This window comes from Vombatus ursinus, unplaced genomic scaffold (genome assembly GCF_900497805.2).
Source record: "Vombatus ursinus unplaced genomic scaffold, bare-nosed wombat genome assembly UNPS02014821.1, whole genome shotgun sequence".
NCBI classification, from domain to species: Eukaryota; Metazoa; Chordata; class Mammalia; order Diprotodontia; family Vombatidae; genus Vombatus; species Vombatus ursinus.
In genome coordinates this window covers 39,780,020-39,801,889 of record NW_020954599.1, presented here as the reverse complement: position 1 = coordinate 39,801,889, position 21,870 = coordinate 39,780,020, and the positions used below count along the sequence as shown (strand labels likewise).

General features: G+C 34.5%; 1 pseudogene; it reads left to right on the top strand.

The window, feature by feature from the left end:
• The first annotated feature begins 17,519 nt into the window (after positions 1 to 17,519).
• LOC114024452 overlaps positions 17,520 to 21,870 on the top strand; it is a 108,238-nt pseudogene continuing 103,887 nt past the window's right edge.

Here is a 21,870-nt window from a genome sequence, read left to right as displayed (position 1 = left end):
GGTTCAAATTCTGATTCTTACTAGCTGTAAATAGCTCAGCTACACTGAGCATCATTTTCTTAATCTGAAAAATGGAAATAACCTATCATGCAAGATTATTGTGAAAATTATAAACTTTGAAGTAATAGCTATAATTATATCTTTTATGCCACTTCTGTCAAGTAAGAAGTAATTGTTGGTAATATGCTACAATCTACTTATGTGCAATGCATGTGTTTTTTTCTTTTTGTTACCCTTTAGGAATGGAACATTTTCATTAAATAATACTCTTTCACAGTCATCAAATGATATAATACTTGTGATGCGCTTAGCACAGTGTATGACACACAGTAGACTATATATGTGTGCTTATGATCTTCTTCCTCTTTCCTTCCTCTCTCTCTTTTTCCCTTTTCCTCCCTCATCTCCATATACTTCCTATTCCTCATATTCCAAAGAATAACAGCTGGATCCATAATATATATATATATATATATATATATATATATATTTTAAATGTGAAAAGTTTTATTTTTTGTTTATTAGCAAAAGTATTCAGTGTTTACAAAGTAGTTTCCTCATAACCACTCTGAAAGACAGGTAGGGAGGTAAATTGTTAAGTAGTAGTAGTTGTAGTACTAAAAGCAATAGTAATAGCAGCTGCAGCAGCAGCAGCAGCAGCAGTAGGAGTAGTAGAAATAACAGTAGCAGCAGTTGCAGCAACTTTTATATAGCACTTTACGGTTTGCCAAGCATTTTACAAATAACCTCACAAGAAGTTTGGAAGTAGATGCTATTATTATGCCCATTTTACTGATGAGGGAACTGAACTTGAGAAAAGTTAAGTAACTTGTCCAGGGTCACATAGCTAGCTAATGCCTGAAGCTATATTTGAGTTCAGGTTTTCCCTGACTCCTTGTCCAGGTCTGTATCCACTGTGCCACCTAGGTAGCATGATAATGACTATCACCTCCATTTTGTAGATGAGAAAACTGAGGCTGAGAGAGTTTAAGTGACTTGACTAAGTTTATATTACTAGCAAGTGTCAAAGCTAAGACTTAAACCCACTTCTCACTTCAAATTCCAGTGTTAGTTTGACCTGCATCGTTTTGCTCTATTTCTGGCAGCAATACATGCATATTATACTCAGCTTCTCCCTAGCAGGCTCATCCTGACAATCTAATGTGTGTGTGTGTGTGTGTGTGTGTGTGTGTGTGTGTGTGTGTGAGAGAGAGAGAGAGAGAGAGAGAAAGAGAGAGAGAGAGAGTATCTCTCTCTCTATATGTATATATATGTGTGTGTGTGTGTGTGTGTATATATATATATATATATATATATATATATATATATATATATATATGAAGAATGAGAGGGAAAGAGAGAGGAAGAAGGTTAGAGGGAGAACCTTTCTAATCGCAATAAGTATTTAATTTTCCACATGCTTATGACCTAAAATAAACTGTAGCAATCAGAGTAAAAATTAGATAGCAGGATTAATGAGCTTCCACAGAAACAAACAAAAAAAAACTCTTTTGTGTAGGTTGCAGGTGAGCTTGGGTTTTCTGGTAAGTTCTATCAAACTGCAAAAGATTTCAATATGGTTCTAACGATAGATTGTATTTACTTTCTGAAGAACATTCAGACAAAGGTAGAGAATGGCTGATTACTGGAAGATTAACGACTGAATGGCTAATATTTTTGGCCAGCAATCCAAGAAACAAACAAAAATAGAAAATGTTAGTATGACTTCCTTTGCTTTTTATAGTAATGGTGGTTAAGGTAAAGGAAAAGTTATTAGCTGATCCTAAAAATCATATGGTAGACCATCCAAAATAATAATTAATATATGATCTATCTGCAAAGACCAAAGAAGGACTTCATATACTTCTGGAGGAACCTAAGCATATCCATACTGATACCCTAGGTAACAATGAAATCAGAAAATGTAAAGAAATTTTGATTAAATAAAAGGATGCCTTAATGAGGCAAATTAAGAAGTTAACAGAGTTGGTTTCCTCATGTACCTAGAAGCTACAAGAAATACCACTTGATGGGATCATTTGGTCCTCTTGTAATGTAATATTTATGATATGTTCCAGTAAATTAGACTGCCATGGAGAACATAGAATCATAAACTCACAAAATTTGATAGGTGAAAGAAAATCCAGGTAGGTCCAACCCCCAAAGCAAAGGAATCTCCGAGATAACATACCTGGCAAATAGTCACCCTGCCTTTTCTTAAAGATCTCCAGGGAGTGGGAAACTTTACTTCCTTAGGTGGCCCATTCCATTTTTGGACAGCTCTAATTGTTAGGAAGTTTTAGACAATATTAAGTTGAAAATTGCCTCTTGGCATCTTCCAGCCATTGCTTCTGATTCTGCCCTCTTGAGTTGAACAGAAAACATCTAGTCCCTTTCCCACATTTCAGGTCTTTAAAAATTTGAAGACGGCTATAATACCTACCCCACTCCAACCCCCTGAATCTTATCTTTTCTAAAAATACTCAGTTCCTTCAGTTCCTTCAAATGATCTTCATATATCATGAACTGAAAGCCTTTCACCATCTGGTTTCCTCTCCCCTAGATACTCTCTACCTTATCAACATCCTTTTTTAATTGTAGTGCCTAGGACTGAACATAATCTTTGTTGTTCAGTTGTGTCCAACTCTTCATAACCTCATGGACCATACTGTCCATGGGATTTTCTTGGCAAAGATACTTGAGTGGTTTGCCATTTTCTTCTTTAGTGGGTTAAGGCAAAGAGAGCTTAAATGACTCACTCAGGGTCACACAGGCTGGATTTAAACCCTGATCTTCCTGACTCCAGACCCAGTGCTTTGTCCACTGAGCCATCTAGTTGCCTGAACATAAATATACCAGATGAATTTTCATGAGGTCAGAGTATAGTTGAACTTTCTCCTTCTTATTCTTGGAAGCTAAGCACCTCTTAATGCAGCCTAGTTCACAAAAAGCTTTTCTGGCTGCCACATCATATCACTGATTGATATTGAGCTTCTGGTCTACCAACACCTCAAAACTTTTTTTTTTTTAGAACAACTACTGTTTATCAAAGTCTAGACTATCTAATACTTGTGAAGTTGATTCTTTGTATATGTCCAAGTTCAAGACTTCACATTTATCACTATTTAGTTTCATCTTATTAGATTCAGATCAAGGCTGTAGCTTGTTAAGATCTTTTTGGATTCTGACTGTGACATTTAGTTTGTTAACTAAGATATTTGCAGCTTGTATTCTTCTGTTGCATATGACAAAGTAGAGAAAATCCATAAACCTGACAAGTTTTTCCATCTAAGTCAATCAATCAACAAACATTTATAAAGTATCTTCTACAGGCAAACACTGTGCTAAGCACTGGAAAAACAAAGACAAAAATTAAAAAGTTCTTGCCTTCAAGGAACTTACATTCTACTGAGGGAATCGACATATATAAATGAGATAGCTTATATTTTGACACTTGATGAAAATACAGTTACAAGGGAGGATGGCAAAACTTATGTTGGAAAAAATGCTTTGAAATCAAGAAAGGAAGGAGCATCAAGAGTGGTGGTGCATATCTGCAATCCCTGCTAATAGGGAGACTGAGACTGGCAGATCTCTTGAGCTCAGAATTTCTAAGCTACAGTGGATTATGAGTTATAAAGGAGGTACTTAACTGTGTCAGGAGAAGATGCTACCTCATTAGGAATTCCTTAAATCAATGAAATAATAGATGTGCCCTTAAAACAAAACAGAGATGAGAATATTTGTATTAATTAAGACATGGGATTTATGGATTAGTATTGGAAGTAAGATTTCATTGGTATAGGCAACTCTTGAGTAAGGAAACTCCTTCTACATATGCAGGTCAACAACTTCTTTGAAACGTATAGTCTTGGGCTGTTGCATAGGTATTAAAAGGTTAGATGATTTGCAGACAGTCACACAGCCAGTATGTGTTAAAGGTAGAATGTGAATCCAGGTCTTCCTATCTTCAAAGCAAGTTCTCTGTCTACTTGTCTTTCACACCATTTTTTTGGGGGGGGGGTGGAAGCACTATATAAATGTTGACAACATTTAATAGTTCCTGGCACACAGTAAGTGTTTAATAAATGCTTGCCAACCAAATGACAGCTTGTTGACAGCCTGCCTGTTACCATCCTATGTTTTAGTCAAAGATACTCAATGTATGTACTGAGTAAACATCATGACAGCAAAAGAATTAGCATTGGAGATGATGCAAATATAATGGCAAAATTTGTATTTAATGTATGTGGGCTATAGCATAATATCAATGATGGCATGCATCTAAGATGTGGCATTAAAGACATCATCCTGTATACTTAGGGAATCCTAGAGAATCAACTAAAAAAATCGCTAGTTGAAATAATTAGCAACCACAGCAAAATTGCAAGGTACAAAATAAAGTTACATAAATCACGAACATTTCTATATATTACCAACACAGTACAGCAGCAAGAGATAGAAAGAGAAATCCCATTTAAAATAACTACCCAATATAAAATACCTGCCAAGACAAACCAAGAAACTATAGGAACACAATTACAAAACATTTTTTTATACAAATAAAAACAGATCCAAACAATTAGAAAAAATACTAATTGCTCATCGGGATAAAAATGACAATTCTACTTAAATTATTCAATAGCATACCAATCAAAATGGCAAAAAATATTTTAAAGAGCTAGAAAAATGGCAACAAAATTTATCTGGAAGAATAAAACGTCAAAAATATCAAAGGAGTCAATGAAAAGAACGTGAAAGAAGCTAGACTAGCAGTACCAGATCTCAAATTGTATTACAAAATGATAATTATCAAAACAATCTGATATTGGCTAAGAGATAGAGTGGTGGATCAGTGGAATAGATTGGGTACACAATACACAATAATAAATGATCATAGTAATCTAGTGTTTGATAAATGCAAAGATATAAAGTTTTAGGGGAAAAATCACTATTTGACAAAAATTGATGGAAAAACTGGAAAGTAATTTGGCAGAAACTAGGTATAGACCAACATCTTACACAGCATACCAAGATAAGGTCAAAATGGGTTCATGATTTAGAAATGAAGGGTGATATCACAAGCAAATCAGGGGAGCAGGGGATACTTTACCTGTCAGATCTATAGATAACGGAAGAGTTTATGTCCAAGCAAGGAATAGAGGACATTAGGGGAAGTAAAATAGATAACTTTGCATGAAATTAAAAAAAAAAAACTTTTGCACAAACAAAACCAATACAGTCAAAATTAGAAGGAAACTGGGAAACTGGGAAAAATTTCATAGCAAGTTTCTCGGATAAAGGCCTCATTTCTCAAATATAAAGAGAATGGAGTCAAATTTATAAGAATACAAGCCATTCCCCAATTGATAAATGTTAAAAGGATATGAACAAGTAGTTTTCAGATGAAGAAATCAAAACTATCTATAGTCATTTGAAAAAATGGTCTAAATCACAACTGATTAGAGAAATGCAAATTAAAAGGACTCTAAGGTGCTACCTCATACTTATCAGATTAGCTAATATGATAGAAAAGGAAAACAACAAATGCTAGAGGAAATGTGGAAAAGTTGGGACATCATTGGTGGAATTGTGAACTGACCCAACCATTTTGGAGAGCAATTTGAAACTATGCCTAAAGGGCAACCAAACTGTGCATACCTTTTAATCCAGAAATACCACTACTAGGTCTTTATCACAGAAATCAAAGAAATAGTAAAAGTTCCTGTATGTACAAAAATTTTTGTAGTAGCTTTTTTGTGGTGGTAAAGCATTGGAAATTGAGGGGATGCCCATCGATTGGGGGATGGCTAAACAAATTGTGGTATACGATTGTAATGAAATACTATTGTTCTATAAGAAATGATGAGCAGGATGGTTTTAGAAAAAAATCTATGAATACTCATATGAGTTGGCACAAAGTGAAGTGATTAGAACCAGGAGAATATCATGCACAGCAATAGTACTATTGCAAAGATGATTAACTGTGAATGACTTATCTATTCTCAACAATTCAGTAATCCAAGACAATTCTGAAGGACTCATGATGAAAAAAAAAAACTTCAGAGAAAGAACTTTTAGAGTCTGAATGCAGATCGAAGCACACTTTTTTACTTTATTACTCATGTGTGTGTGCGTGTGTGTGTGTGTGTATGTGTGTGAGTGTGTTCTCTTTTGCAACATGGCTAATATGGACTTCCCATGGTGGAATGGGTGAGTGACAACTTGTTAACTGCCATGAAGGCTACTGAAGCAGGTACTGTGAAGCACTTAGAGTTTGGTCAGATATAAGATAGCAAAGTTATTCACCACATCCCAGGCCATTGCCAGTCATCTTGATTTTTGCCTTGTCACTGGACTTCAATGACTCTGGAGAGAGAGTGAGGTTGATGGCTTTCTGCAACTCTGCCTCACTTAAATCCAATTCATGCCCAAGTCAAGATATCACCTGGGGGTGTCGTTAGTTTTCTTCCAAAATGGACAAACAACAACAGCAACAGCATGGAAATATCTTTTGCATGATTGCAAATGTATAATCTGTATCAAAGTGCTTGATTTCTCAAGGAGAGGCACGAAGAAAGAGAAAATTTGGAACTCAAAAATTATTTTAAAAAAAGAATGTTAAAATTATTTTTACATGTAATGTAGTAACAAATAAAATAAAAAAAATCATTCCTTTAAAAAAGGATATTATCCTAAATACATTGGCTCATAAGGTCATATATACCAGATTTGGAGCTAGAAGGAACCTGAGGATTTTTTTTAGAAGACATTGTAGGCAAGATAAAATATTTATGTAGTAGAGTATATGGAATGATGGACTCAGTGTCAGGAAGATTCAGATTCTAATTCCATCTCTGACATGTATAGGTTGTAAGCTTATGGACAAGTCATTTAAGCTCTCTGAGCCTCAGGCCACTTGGTAAGATTTAGCAACTAAATTACATATGGGCTGTCATCTGTGTTTTAGGGAAAGCAACTCATATGCCGCTAATATCATAGCTTTTTGAAGTATTGATATATTGAGGATATGTATGTCTGGAAAAGAAGGTATGCTGGTCATGTAGGAAGAGTGAGGGAAAACAGATGGACATCCCCGGTGTTAAACTTCATTTGTCCATGAAATATTAAATGAACCAGATGAAAGAGTGTTAAATAGCCCCATAATGGAGGACATATGTACAAGAACTATGCAATATGGGAAGGCAAAGATGGGTTGTAATCTCCAATTGATTGGCACCCTACCTGTAGGTCATTAGTGTTCTCCTCTCAAATTATCTAGAACTTCCAAATTTTATTTCTCCAATAGACTGTAAGTTCCTTGGGGCCAGGGACTATTTTTTTTTATTTTTGTGTTCCCAGTGCATAATATAGTGCCCTGAATGAAGCAGCTGTTTATTAAACACCTATGGGTATTTAACAAACCCCATCAATAAACATTTGTTGAATGGTACTATGGAGAGAATATCTTCACTTTAGAGTTCACAGATTCATTGAAAAATCAACGCTACTTAATGATCAATTTAAAATATCTCTTAGAAAGAGGGCAGGCTTCAGAATCATAAAGTCTTGAGTTCAAATTTTGCCTCTACATATGTCCTAAGTCTTTTCACTTAGCGAATAGGCAACTCTTATTTCAAAGATAAATTAAAGATGAGTTATTCAGTTATACTGGGGGGTGAAAATTTACTCAGGGAATTCCCTACTAAAATCAAAGAATCAGACCAAAGAAACAAACAAAACTATCTCTAAGATGCAAATTTGAATTGTTACCTAAACATTTCTCAGACTGAATGATTTTGAAATTAATTTAAGGTTGGTCTTGCAGAATCATAAATGATGTTGATAATGATATGAGTAGTTCAATACAAAAGGTGAGTTTAATTCCAGTAACATATAGTCTGTTTAACCACAAAAGCAGGAATTTTCCCAATTGAATTGTTATCATTCAGATAGGCAGGCTTGAGACTTTAATGTCAGAAAGAGTCCTACCATTTCTCTAGGAAATGGATCTAGGGGAAAGTGAAGTGCCCTAAGAGTCAGAATGCCTAGGTTCTAATTTAGACTTCTTCACTTACTTGTATGGTCCAGACATTTTACCCCATTTACTCCTTTTCCTAATCTACAAATGGGAGAAAACTGGTGTCTCAGTTATGAGCCTTATAAGGATTTTGTAAAGGTCTCTTGAGGGCAGCCAGATGGTTCAGTGGAACCCTATACCTGGAGTCAGGAAGACACCAGTTGAAATCCAGCCTCGGACACTATGTGACCCTGGATAAGTCACTTAAGCTCTGTTTATCTTAATATACTAGAGAAGGAAATGGTAGACCACTCTAGTATCTTTGCATCATGGACAGTGTGGTCCATGGGGTCACAAAGAGTCAAATATGACTGCATGACTGAACAACAACAAAAAAGGTCACATGAAACAGTAAATATTAAATCAGGATATAAATTTGACATATAACCCAATCAAATCAAATTTGATTGTTCCATAGAAGGTTATGTTGATCATTGACGTAACATATCATACACTTGTTAAATGGCATCAGTATATGTATGGATATATGGATCATCATTAAATCAGTGTATTGCTTGGTCTTATAAAGGTTTTTCCAGTCTCTGAAGGAAAAGGTGATTTTCTTCCTCTCATGTGGAGAAAAGACTTCTCTGAGGAAATTGTTTATTATCCAAGATTGGATCCAATATGGAGTTTCATATTTATGTCCCAATTATAGGACAACTACATTAATTGAGTTTAAGTTGCTTAAAAATGGAACTTAATTCACTATAAATATAATTGACTGGAGACCAGATAGGATTTGGTATTTTTTACACATAATCTAAAGTATAAATGCTTTGTATCCAAAATGAAAATTTGGCTGAAGAATCAAGCTTACTAGATACTCTGCTTTAAAACAAAATATTGGATAGTTCAGGCCTTTTTAATTCAAAGTTGTTTCTTTTTTTTATTTTTTGGTCCCTTTATCAAATAATTTTTATTGTCATTATTATGTAGAACACCATTATTAGCATTATATTTGAATATGAAATACAATATTATTAATGATCAAGCATATAGATTATAATCTTCCAGGAAAGGAGGAAGTAAATTTCAAATTAGTTTTAAGTCCTTTTAAGAGTCTTTATTCTCATTGATAAAAGGGATCCAGAATTTCTATTATCTTTAAGTATAACATATTTTAGGATAAAAACAATGAAGTGAATTTTTATGTATATAGATAATTTTATGATATTTTTGAAATGCAGAAAGATAATTTGAAACAATGTATTTCTAGAATTTTATTATAAATATCCTAGCCATTTATGAATAACATTTTAAGACAAAATACTAAATATGCCCCTCAATATGGTTTTTTTTTTTTTTTTGGTGAGGAAAAAGAAAGCTAAAGATAAAATGTTAGAATTTAGAAGACCTGGAGGTACCTAAAGATAATTCAAGATTTCTTGTTTGGAATGTAAGAAAATGTAAAAATTAAGGCAAAAATATGTCTTTTCATTATGCTGACTTCTTTTATCAGCAGAAGTAGAAAAACCATCCATCTGTTGAACTATGAAGCATGTTTTTTTTCCCATGTACTCTTCGCTCCTAATTGTATGCTCCATACTTGTACATCTTGAGCGCATCTATTCTAGTCAATTATATACAGTTTCATTTCATTATTTCTCCAGAACTTGTTTTTCCTTAGCTCTAGATGCAGTGTTGATCAGTTCCAAAGAAAATATAGGAGAGTGCCCCAGTGACAGTTAAAAGGGACTTGAGCCACCACCAGGAGTTTAATGGAAATGAATTAGGCTCTCAGTACCTTAATAGGTGATTTGAAATTTCAAATTTTGGAACAATTTCCATTTTGAAGTTGGATGGTAATAATATAATTATGATAATAGAGTGCATATTTATTTCATGTTTTTTTTTAATGCTCAACAACCCAAGGAAGGGCAAATGTCGTAATCCCCAATCTTCACATGAGGAAGACTGAGGCTCAAAGGAGTTATTTGACTTACTTCTTAGACTGCTAGTAAGTATCATATTTAGCATTTTATTATTTTTTATTTTTTAAAATTAATTAATTGATTTATTTTGCAGATTGAAGATTTTTTTTGTCAGTGTTTCTCTTTTTTAAAAATTAATATATTTTTAGTTTTCAACATTCACTTCCATAAGATTTTGAGTTCTAAATTGTCTCCCTCTCCCTTTCTTCCCCCCTTCTCAAGATGGTGTGCAATCTGATATAGGCTGTACATATGCATTCATATTAAACATATTTTCACATTAATCATGTTGTTAAGAAGAATTAGAACCAATGGGAGGAACGAGAAAGAAGAAACAAAACAAATGAAGAGAGCAAATAATATGATTTGATTTGCATTCAGACTCTATAGTTCTTTTTCTGGATGCAGATAGCACTTTACATCGTGGGTCTTTTGGAGTTGTCTTAGATCCCTATATTGCTGAGAAAAGCTAAGTCTATTAAAGTGAGTCATCGAACAATGTTACTGTTACTGTGTACAATGTTTTCCTGGCTCTACTCATTTCACTCAGTGTCAGTTCGTATCAGTCTTTCCAGGTTCTTCTGAAGTCTGCCTGCTCATCATTTCTTATAGCACAATAGTATTCCATTACATTCATATATCACAACTTGTTCAGCTATTCCCCAACTGATAGGCATCCCTTCAATTTCTAACTCTTTGCCACCACAAAAAGAGATGCTATAAATATTTTTGTACATGAGGGTCTATATTTAGTATTTTAACCCAGGTCACCTGATTTCAAGTCAGTTCTTCCCACTATTAAAAGCATACTAGTTTGTCTATGCTTTTCCATAATGGTGAGATTTTTTTTTGAACTGGGGTTAAACGAGACATTATTTACTTCTAGAATCAGAGGAGTTAAATTAAACTGTATATCAGATACAGACACACAGGATCATAGAGTGTTAATAGCTAGCCTTTTTATAGCTCTTAAAGATTCACAAAGCACTTTACATATATCATTTCATTTGATCTTCACAACAGCTCTGGGAGGTAAGTGCTATTATTATCCTCATTTTAGAGATGAGGAAATTGAGGCTATCATTAAGTGTTTGATATCATCAAACACAGGCTTTCTTACTGTATAGGTCTGGTTGGTCCAGACTGAGGTGTAGAAGAAAAGAGCATTACATGTGAGGTAATAGGACATGGATTCAAATCCTAGTTATCCAATTTACCTGTTGGGTGACTTGAGCAATTCATTTCTACTTTAAGAGCTAAAACCTCCCTATCTGCAACATGATTAGATAATCTCTAATGTCCCTTTCAGATGTAAATGCTGTTTATTAATGTTCCTTAAGAAATTGATTCACAAACAACCTGGCTCTTTAAAATGTAAGCAGAACCACAAGCCAAAAGAAGATGTCTATAGATACACAATGTGTCAATCACCAATTGTCATATAATGGAATTTTAAGCTACTATAATATGCACAGTAGACACTGCACAGTGAAATTGAGTCAGGAGGATCTGGCTCTACTCCTGATCTCATAAGCTCTCAGTGCCCCCAAGAGATTAAGACTATAAAATGTAGAATAGTTACTGACCTTTGTTCATGGAGGGAGTGTACAATCTGGGAATCTCCCTAAATACATGGAAATCACCAAAAGAGAATGATAGTGATGACCAACTCTCACAAGGGACATGGTGGCAAGCAGGTACCTCTCCAAATTGTAATGGGTGAACTCTCACTAGAGTTACTAAGTAGACTGACTCACAAGAGTGGTGATTTACTAGGTCTTATTTTAAAATGTATTCCATTGCTCCTCAATTTACAAATTCTATAACTTTAGGTTCTTAGACTATGGAAGGCAAAAGTTATTGTCTACTAGATGCTAAGGACAGTTTGATTGTTTTACAAGCTCACATGGTCTTTGTAATAGCATCCTAATTGGTCTCTATCTCATGTTTGTCTACTCCTTAATCCAGGTCTTTTTAACTTGGGTCCGTGAACTTTTAAAAAAAATATATTTTGGAACCGTATTTGGTTTCTTAGCAATCCTGTATACTCTTGTTTTATGCATTTAAAAACATTATTCTGAGATGGGATCTTTAGACTTCACTGAATAACCAAAGAAGTTCATGATACAAAAAACAAAAACAAAAAACAAAACAAAACAAAAAACCAAACCAGTTCAAGTGACTCCTTTAATCCAGCCTCCACAATAGTTGAACAGATCTGATCATGTCACTCTTCCCTTCCATTACATTTTTAGATTATATGTAAACTCCTCTCTTTCCATTTAACTCCCTTTACAACCTGACTTCAACCTATAATTGCAGACTGATTATTCTATTTTTCTGTCATGAGCTCTGCTAGCCAGAAAAACTAATTTTCTTGCTGATCCTTACACATGGCACTGAGCCACCATCTCTATGCCTTTGCACAGATATGCATACCTGGACATTATTCTCTACTGAACTTCATCTTTTAGAATTCCTAACACCCTTCATAGCTCATCATAAACATTGCTTCCTACGATTGCCTCACCTAGAAAATTGCCATCTATTTATTTTTCTTTCATTTTGATCATGCTTATGCTATCTCCTCTTATAGAATATAAATTCTTGAGACCAAGTCTGTTTCATTGTTATTTTTGCATGCTGATTGACCAGGGAACAGAGTCTCTGGCCCCAAGTTGGTATGTAATAAGTGTTTGTTGATAGATCTATTAATCTTTGCCACATGAAATCTCACAGAATCAAATTTATTCTTCAAAATAGCAAGTCATCAAGTTATGCTTGAATTATTATGGAATTTTAATATATTGCAGATAAAATACCTATTTCTAAGATTACATGAAATAGCTAGACAACCAGCACTTTGAGTTGTTCATCAACATATAATCATATATAGGTGCAGCAAATGGACAATTAGTTGATCTCAGAATTTAATAGGAGGAAATCACCCTGAATCATAGTTAAGAAATCAAGCAATAATACCAAGATGAAGAAGAAAGTGTGATCACAACGAGACTGGGTAACTTCATCAAAAATGGGTCATGCCAGGCATCTCATATCATTTTTTTAAAATTTTGTTAAGTTCCTAGATTGATAGATTAGAAGAATGCTATAGAAACAGTTGGGGCAGCAAGATGGTAGGGGAGATAGAGTCCTGGGCCTGGAGTCAGGAAGGACCTGAATTCAAATCTGGCCTCAGACACTTACTAGCTGTATGACCCTGGGCAAGTCAACCCTATTTGCTTCGGTTTCCTCATCTGTAAATTGAGTTGGAGAAGGAAATGGCAAACCACTACAGTATCTTTGCTAAGAAAACCCCAAACAGGGTCAGGGAGATTTGGAAATGACTGAAATGACTGAACAACAACAATGACAACAACAACAACAACAACAACAACAAAAATAGAAATGATTTGTCTAAATTTCAGCCGCAGTTTTGACAAAGTCTCTGATGGCGTCATGTGGACAACATGGTTAGATGATAATCAAATTACATGACATTGGCACTATTCCAAATGACCTAGCCTCCCAAAATAATCACTGAGAGAGGTCAATGGCAACTCAATTAAAAACATCCCATGCAGTACCCCAGGATTCTATTTGGATGTTTAATATGTATCGCTTATCAATGATGTGAATGAAGGTATAGATTACTTATTTATGAAATTTGCAGATTAAATGAATATAAGAAGGTAAAGAGGAAGGAAGGAATAAGCATTTATATAGTATCCAGTATCTGCCAAGCCCTGTGCTAAGTACTTTATAAATATCTCATTGAAAACATGGAAAAATGCTGGTACTCTTATTATTCCTATTTTACAGTTGAGGAGACCAGAAATTAGGTTACTTGCCCTAGGGTAACACAGTTAGTAAGTGTTTGAGACCAGATTTGAACTCAAGTCTTCCTGACTCCAAGCCCAGTGCTCTCTCTATTGTATTAGCTGCCTACAAGCAGCTAGTTTAATGTGACTAAGATGGTGGAGGCAGGGTGAGGCTGTAACAATATTTTGACAAGCTTGAATATTGGATTAAATCTAATCAGATGATATTTAATAGGGATAAGTGTCAAGTCTCACACTATGAATCTATGGATCATTTGAAGTAGCAATATACCCTTATTTAGACTATGTATAGGAAAATATATTTTTTCACTTAATAGTATTTTATTTTTTTCCAATTACATGTAAAGATAGTCTTCAACATTCAATTTTCTAAGATTTTGATTTTTTTCTCCCTCCCCACTGCCCCCTCTGCAAAGCAGTATGCAATCATATAGGCTATACATATACAATCATATCAAACGTATTTCCACATTAGTTATGTTGTGAAAAAAGAATCAGAAAAAAAAGAGAAAAATCACGAGAAAGAAAAAAAAATTTAAAAAGAGAAAATAGTATGCTTCAATCTACATTCAGATTCCATAGTTGCTTCTCTAGATGTGGAAAGGATTTTTCATGCTGAGTCTTTTGGAATTGTCTTAGATCATTGTATTGTTGAGAAGAGCTAAGTTTTTCAAAGTTGGTTATTGCACAATGTTGCTGTTACTATGTTCAGTGTTCTCCTGGTTCTGCTCACTTCACTCAGCAACAGTTCATGTACGGTTTTTCAGGTTTTTCTGAAATATGCCTGCTCATAATTTCTTATTGTGATAAGTTGCTGCAATCTCTTTGCTTATATTTTATTTAAAAATTTTGCATTAATATTCATTAGGGAAATTGATCTATAATTTTCTTTCTCTGTTTTGGCTCTTCCTGGTTTAGGTAGCAGCAACATATTTGTTTCATAGAAAGAATTTGGTAGGACTCTTCCTTTGCCTATTTTGTCAAATAGTTTATGGGGGTATTAAAATTAATTGTTATTTAAATCTTTAGTAGAATTCACTTGTATATCCATCTGACCTGGAGATTTTTTTCTCAGGGAGGTCATTGAAGGTTTGTTCAATTTATTTTTCTGTAATAGGATTATTTGAGTATTCTATTTCCTCTTATGTTAATCTAGGCAATTTATATTTTTGCAAGTATTCACACATTTCCTATAGTTTGTCAGATTTATTGGCATACAGTTGAGTAAAATAGCTCCTAATTATTAGTTTCAGTTTCCTTTTCATTGGTAGTAAATTCACCCTTTTCATTTTTGATGCCGATAATTTGGCTTTCTTCTTTCTTTTTTTTTAAATCAAATTAATGAAAGGTTTATCTATTTTATTTTTTTTAACAAAACCAGCTCTTACTTTTATTTGTCATTTCAATAATTTTCTTAATTTCAATTTTATTAATCTCTCCTTTGATTTTCAGAATTTCTAATTTGGTATTTAATTGGGGATTTTTAATTTGTTCTTTTTCTAGCTTGTTTAGTTGCATACCAAATTCATTGATCTCCTCTTTTTCCATTTTATTCATGTAAGTTTTTAGAGATATAAAATTTCCCCTAAGACCTGCTTTGGCTGCATCCTGTAATTTTTGATATATTGCTTCATTATTGTCTTTCTCTTTGATGAAATTATTGGTTGTTTCTATGAGTTGTTTGACCCACTCATTCTTTAAGATTAGATTATTTAGCTTCCAATGAATTTTTAGTCTATCTTTCCATGGCCCTTTATTATATTTAAATTTTATTGTGTCATGATCTGAAAAGGATGTATTTAATATTTCTGCCTTTCTGCATTGGATTGTGAAGTTTTTATGCCCAAGAACATAGTCAGTTTTTGTTAGGTCCCATGTACTACTGAGAAAAAAAGGTATATATTCCTTTTGATCCCCATTCAGTTTTCTTCAAGATGTACCATATCTAACTTTTATAAAATTCTATTCATTTCCTTAACTAATTTTTTTCTTTTGCTAATTTGGTGGTTAGATTTATTTATTTCTGAGAAGGGAAGGTTGAGGTCTCCTGCTAGTATAGTTTTGCTATTTCTTCCTGTCACTCACTTAACTTCTCCTCTAAGTATTTGGAGGCTATACCACTTGGTGCATATGTATTTTGTATTGATATTACTTCACTGTCTATGATACTTTTTAGCAAGAGGCAGTTTCCTTCCTTTTCTCTCATAATTAAATCCATTTTTGCTTTTGCTTTGTCTCAGATCAGGATTACTACCTCTGCTTCTTGTTTTTTTATTTATCTATTTTACTTCAGCTGAAGCATAAAAATATTCTGTTTCAGCCTTTTACCTTTGCTCTGTGTGTATCTCTCTGCTTAAAAGGTGTTTCTTGTAAACAGTATATTTTAGGATCATGCTTTTTAATCCATCCTGTTATCTGCTTCTGTTTTATGGGAGAATTCATCCAATTAACATTCACAGTATGATTACTAACTGTGTCTTTCTCTCCATCCTCTCTCCCCCCCATTTATACTTTTCTTTCTTCTTTCACACTTTCTCTCTTCACCAGTATTTTGCTTCTGACCACCACCTCCTTCAATCTTCCCTCCTTTCTCCAAGCCCCCCTCCCTTTCTTTCTCCTTTCTCCTCCTGTTTCCCTATAGAGTAAGATAGATTTCTATAACCAACTGAGTGTATATGTTATTCCCTATTTGAACCAAATATGATGAGAGAAAGGATCATACAATGCTTATTCCTCTCTCCTCTTTCCCTCTGCTGTAATAAGTCTTTGTGCCCCTTTATGTGGTGTAATTTACCCTATTCTGCCTTCCCGTTCCCTCTTTCCACAGTACAATCCTTTTTTCATCACTTAATTAATTATTTTTATCATCATACCAAAGTCAAATTATACTCACAATGTCTATGTACACCCCCTCTAAATGTCATAATAAATATACAATTCTCAAGAGTTACAAGTATCATCTTTCCATGTAAAGATGCAGTTTAACCATACTGAATAACATGTTTTTTTTTTCTTTCCTGTTTACATTATTATGCTTCTCTTGGGTCTTGTATTTGATGATTTAATTTTCTGTTCAGCTCTGCTTTTCTTTTTTTCAATCAGGAATGATTGAAAGTCCACTATTTTATTGAATGTCATCTTTTTTCCCTGAAAGATTATGCTCAATTTTGCTGAGTCATTGATCTACAGGCAATAGGGTATAGAAACCTATCCTGTCCTGTAGGAAAATAGAAGGGAAAGAGGATAAGAGAAGGGGGGAGATAGAAAGGAGAGCAGATTAGGGGAAGGGGTATTCAGAATGCACATCATCCTGGGGTGGGGGGAGGAATGTGATGGGGAGAAAATTTGGAACTGAAAATCTTGTGGAAGTGAATGTTGAAAACTAGAAATAAATTAATTAAAAAAAACAAATAAAAAATTTAAAAAAAATTAAAGTTGAGCTCCTTTGGTGGAGCACAGGGGGTAGTGTCCCAAGCTTCTTGTGCTGTGGGTCACGGACATGGTCACTGAATTTGTGTGCTAGGTCCTCGGATGCTGGCAGTTAGAGGCTGTAGGAGTCTGGTAACTTACCTTGTGCTGACCTGAGGTCCTATTGATGGTATCTGGCATATGGTGAGGCCAGGTGGGGTTTTCCTGTGTTTCCCCACAGCTACATTGAAGCACATGGAGGTTCAGCCACTAGAGGACTCCTGCCCATCTGGGGCAAAGCATGGGGAGGTCCAACTGCTGGAGGATGCTGAAGAACGAGGAGGTCCTGCCACTGGAGATGCCTGCTTACCTGGGGCTATGCTGAAACACATGGTGTTCTCTGAGCTGGAGTCTGTCTGTTCCCCTGGGTATGCTAAGGCACATGGAGGGGTCCTGGTATTGATGTTTGCCTGCTCTACCACACTGGGGCTCAGGATCTCCCACTGGTGTGCTTAGTTGGGGCTTGCTGCTGACTTGCTGGAATGCTCCCTCTCCTGGAATTCACTCCCCTTTTACCCAAGTGAGATGGACCTTTCTTGCTGATCCTCCAGATTTCCCAGGCTAAAAGATTACTCCACCCCATATTTCCACTCACTCTGCTGTTCCAGGATTTGTTCTAGGGTGCTATTTTATGGTTGTTCGGAAGTGAATATGGGAGAGTGACAATGATTTACTGTTTATTCTGCCCATCTTGGCTCAATAGTATCTTTTTAGCTGTTATATGTGACACTCCTTCAATAGCTATTTAGCTAGCACTGTGCTAGGTACCATGAATAATCCAAAAAGAGATGAACTCTGATACCTGATACTTTTTTAGTAAAACAAACAAATAAATAAAAGGGCTGCCTATTCTGTATGGCCTTTTACAACAATTTTTTGAACATTTAATGAAACTGGGATTGAGTAAAAGAAAGAAAACTCTGGTAAGAGCCACATTAAAACATAAAGGAATACTCTTAAGTAATGGAGAGCTTTTGAATATAATGAAATAGGAAATATCAATCATTTGAGTCTGAGACAGAAGTGTTTGCCATGGCTAGGAGAGAATATGTATAGGATAAACTACACATCTTTCTGGAAAAAAAAAGAAAGAAATGCAACTACCCCAAGAAAGAATAAATATTATTTCAATGATCACATTTTCCTATTGACTTGTTCTGTTTTACATAATACCAGGTTTTTCTTTTTTTAAGAGGGAGAGAAGATAAGAAATGTGTGATTTTTTTCTTTCTTTATTTTTCTTTGTCATCTGATCCAGATATATATTAAAAATAATTACTGTGTCCCAATTAACTATCTTCCATAGTACTTAGGTTTATTAATGTATCAAAATAATATAAAGAGAATTAGATAAGAAATAAATCAAATGCAGATGCAGTAATAAAGATGATAAATTATTTAAAGCAATAGGTAAACATTGTTGATTGGCATTCATAACATTTTAAAGCACCTTGCAAAAAACTAATTCAAGGATACTAAGATTAGAATCACCCTAATCTTCATATTATACAAAGTATTTTATCTTAGTACCATTCCTGACAGGTAGGTAATGATTGTTGAAAATTTGCTTTTGTGGCTTATAGATATTTGAAATCTTGGTTAAAATATTTAGTGCTATACTCTACATTTGATTGTAATTCATTTTTGCTATAACCCCTATGTCTTTCAGTACGTCATATAAAATGAGTATTTTATAAATGATCAATGAGCAGGAAACAGATTTATCTTTACTTTAACAGTTCTCTAGAATTTGAGAGGAATAGTTTTGTACTGGACCCTGATTGCAATTGAGACCAAAGGAAGAAAAAAAACAGGATAATCTTAGCATAATACTACAGGAGTAAGAATACAAAGATACTAGGTTTCGTATGCTCCAGTGAGTCTGCACAGGCTGAAAAGAGCATGAGTATTGTCATTGTGCTGAGACTTAGAGGGAGTGCCAATAGTCATACTTACCATAGAATATACCACAGACTACCCACCATATGTGCATGGGTATGAGGATAGATGATTGAGTTGGAAAATTTACAGGATAAATGGAATTATGGATACTGGGAATAGTATTTGCTACTTTTTATGTTTTATTTTTATATGTTGTAATTTGCTTTAAATTTTCTTTTATCAGAAATTATTTCTCTTTTTATGAATTGATCTCTTGTTTAAAGGGAGAAAAAGTTACCCCTTACTTCCTATTTTTTTAAGTATGAGTTAAATAAGAATATCTTACTAATTCATTTTCCCAGTTGATTTAAATAATTTTGGCTTTTTAAAGAGATGATTCTAATATCTGGATGTTTCTTAGGGGATTATTTCCTTTCTTTATATTGAATACATGAGTATAATGTCAACAAGACATGTGTAATTACTAATTTTCATGAAAAGCAGATATGAAAAAAGTAAAGTGTTTAGGTGGTTTATTCCAATTGGAAAAAATATTTACTTTTCTAAAGGTTGTACTTTATTCAATATTCATTGTAATGTATTCAAATCTCTTTGGGCATTAAATTTATCCTAAATCTCATGATATTTGATTTTCTTGTGAATTTTCAGACTGTGAGCTGAATTGCAAATGTCATTTTCACTCAGGTGAAAAAGTTTTTTTAAGCATTTATTACAGCATCTTAATGGTTTTTAATTCTAATTATGCCCCAAATCTTACATACAAATGATTTTGGATGTTTTTATGAAGTTGAAAAAAAAGCATTTAAAATTTTTATTGAAGTGGAAGATACTTTAAAAACAAGTTTATCTGTCAAAAAATGTTCATTTATGGAATGATATACATCTAAATATTTCTCCATTTCAAGTAGGCATCTAATAATATTGAGGAAACAGTCATGTAAGGAATTCTACAGATGTAAATAGATATAGTTAAAAATTCAGGTAAATAAAAAGATGAAGATATAGTTTTACATGGTTGTTTTTAATGTTGTCTCCCTCATAGACTGACCTCCTTCAGAGTAAGAACTGTCTTTTTTGTTTCTTTATATTCCTAGGGTCTAGCTCATAGTAGGACCTTAATAAATGTTTATTGACTAATTGAATTGGATCCCAGACAACCTGGCTCATACTAAGTATGTCCCTCAGGAAGTCATTTAATGAATGTGGGCCTCAGGGTCCTCATGTGTAAAATGGAAGCATTGAACTCAATTTCAGAGGTCTTATAGCTCTAAATCTATGGAGATGACAGGAAGCTTGTCAAAGGGGAGAAACTGGAAGAGAGAGATTTCCTTTCTGATTTACACAATATTAGTTACAGTGAGAGGAAGACGAGTTCAGCTGAGTCCTCATCAGTAGATTCAGGGTCTGGCTTTGAGGAAGAGGAAGAAGAGAGCAGCAGTGAGGAATTAGAAAACAGAAGAAGAGGAGGAGGAGGAGATGGGAAGCAATTTGGAGGAAGTATTTACTAAAAAAGTGAGTGAAGAAGAAATGAATGAAGAGGAAAAGTAAGATAATGGAAAACATCTTATCTGTTACAGAGTCAAGGATGTCTGAGATTTTGGAGAGAGTGAAGAAGGTGGAAAAAGTGGGACAGAGGAAGTTGTAATCTAATATGATGGAAGGAGATTACTTCCATGATTCTCAAGTCTTATTTCCCTTTGAGCTGAAGCTGGAATTGTCCAAATATCTTCCTGCCCTCTAAAGAGTTTGGAAGAATTCCAGTGTCTGTACAGGATCAAAGAAGGCATGTATGGTGTGGTATACACCCTGTGGTATATAGCAGAGGACAAAAATATTGATGAAATTGTGGCTCTGAAATGCTTGAAAGTGAAAAAGAAGAAAGAAGTCTTTCTAATTATCTCCCCCAGAGAAATCAATGACATCCTGAAAACTCAACACCCAAACATTGTCTGGGACATTGTGATGGGATCTACATCATGATAAATGACATGAGGCATAACCTTAAGAGCCTCATGGAGACCATGAATCAGCCCTTTATCCCACGGGAAGTGAGGACACTAATGATCCAGCTCCTGTGGGGGCAGGAGGGAGAGTGAAGTATTTTCATGAAAGTTGGATCCTTCATTGAGACCTGAAGACTTCCAACCTGCTCCTCAATCACAAGGACATTTTAAAAGTTGGTAATTTTGGGTTGACCAGAGAATATGACTCCCTTTTAAAAGCTTACACACCAATGGTGGTGACCCTGTGGTATTAGGCTCCAGAGCTGTTACTAGGAGTGAAGGAATATTCTGCTATGATAGACATGTGGTCGGTGGGCTGTATATTTGGAGTTCCATTAACTCAGAAGTCCCTGTTTCCAGGGAAATCAGAGATTGACCAGATCAATAAAGTTTTTAAGGAACTTGGAACTTCAAGTGAGATTTGTCTGGGTTATAGTGACTTTACAGCAGTAAAGAAATGACTTTTATAGAATATCCTTGTAATAACTTGTGGGAAAGATTTGAGGCTCTCCACTCTGACCAGGGCTTCAACCTTTTTGTCCTCTGCTATATACCACATGGTGTATACCACACCATATATGCCTTCTTTGATCCTGTACAGACACTGGAATTCTTCCATACTCCTTAGAGGGCAGGAAGAT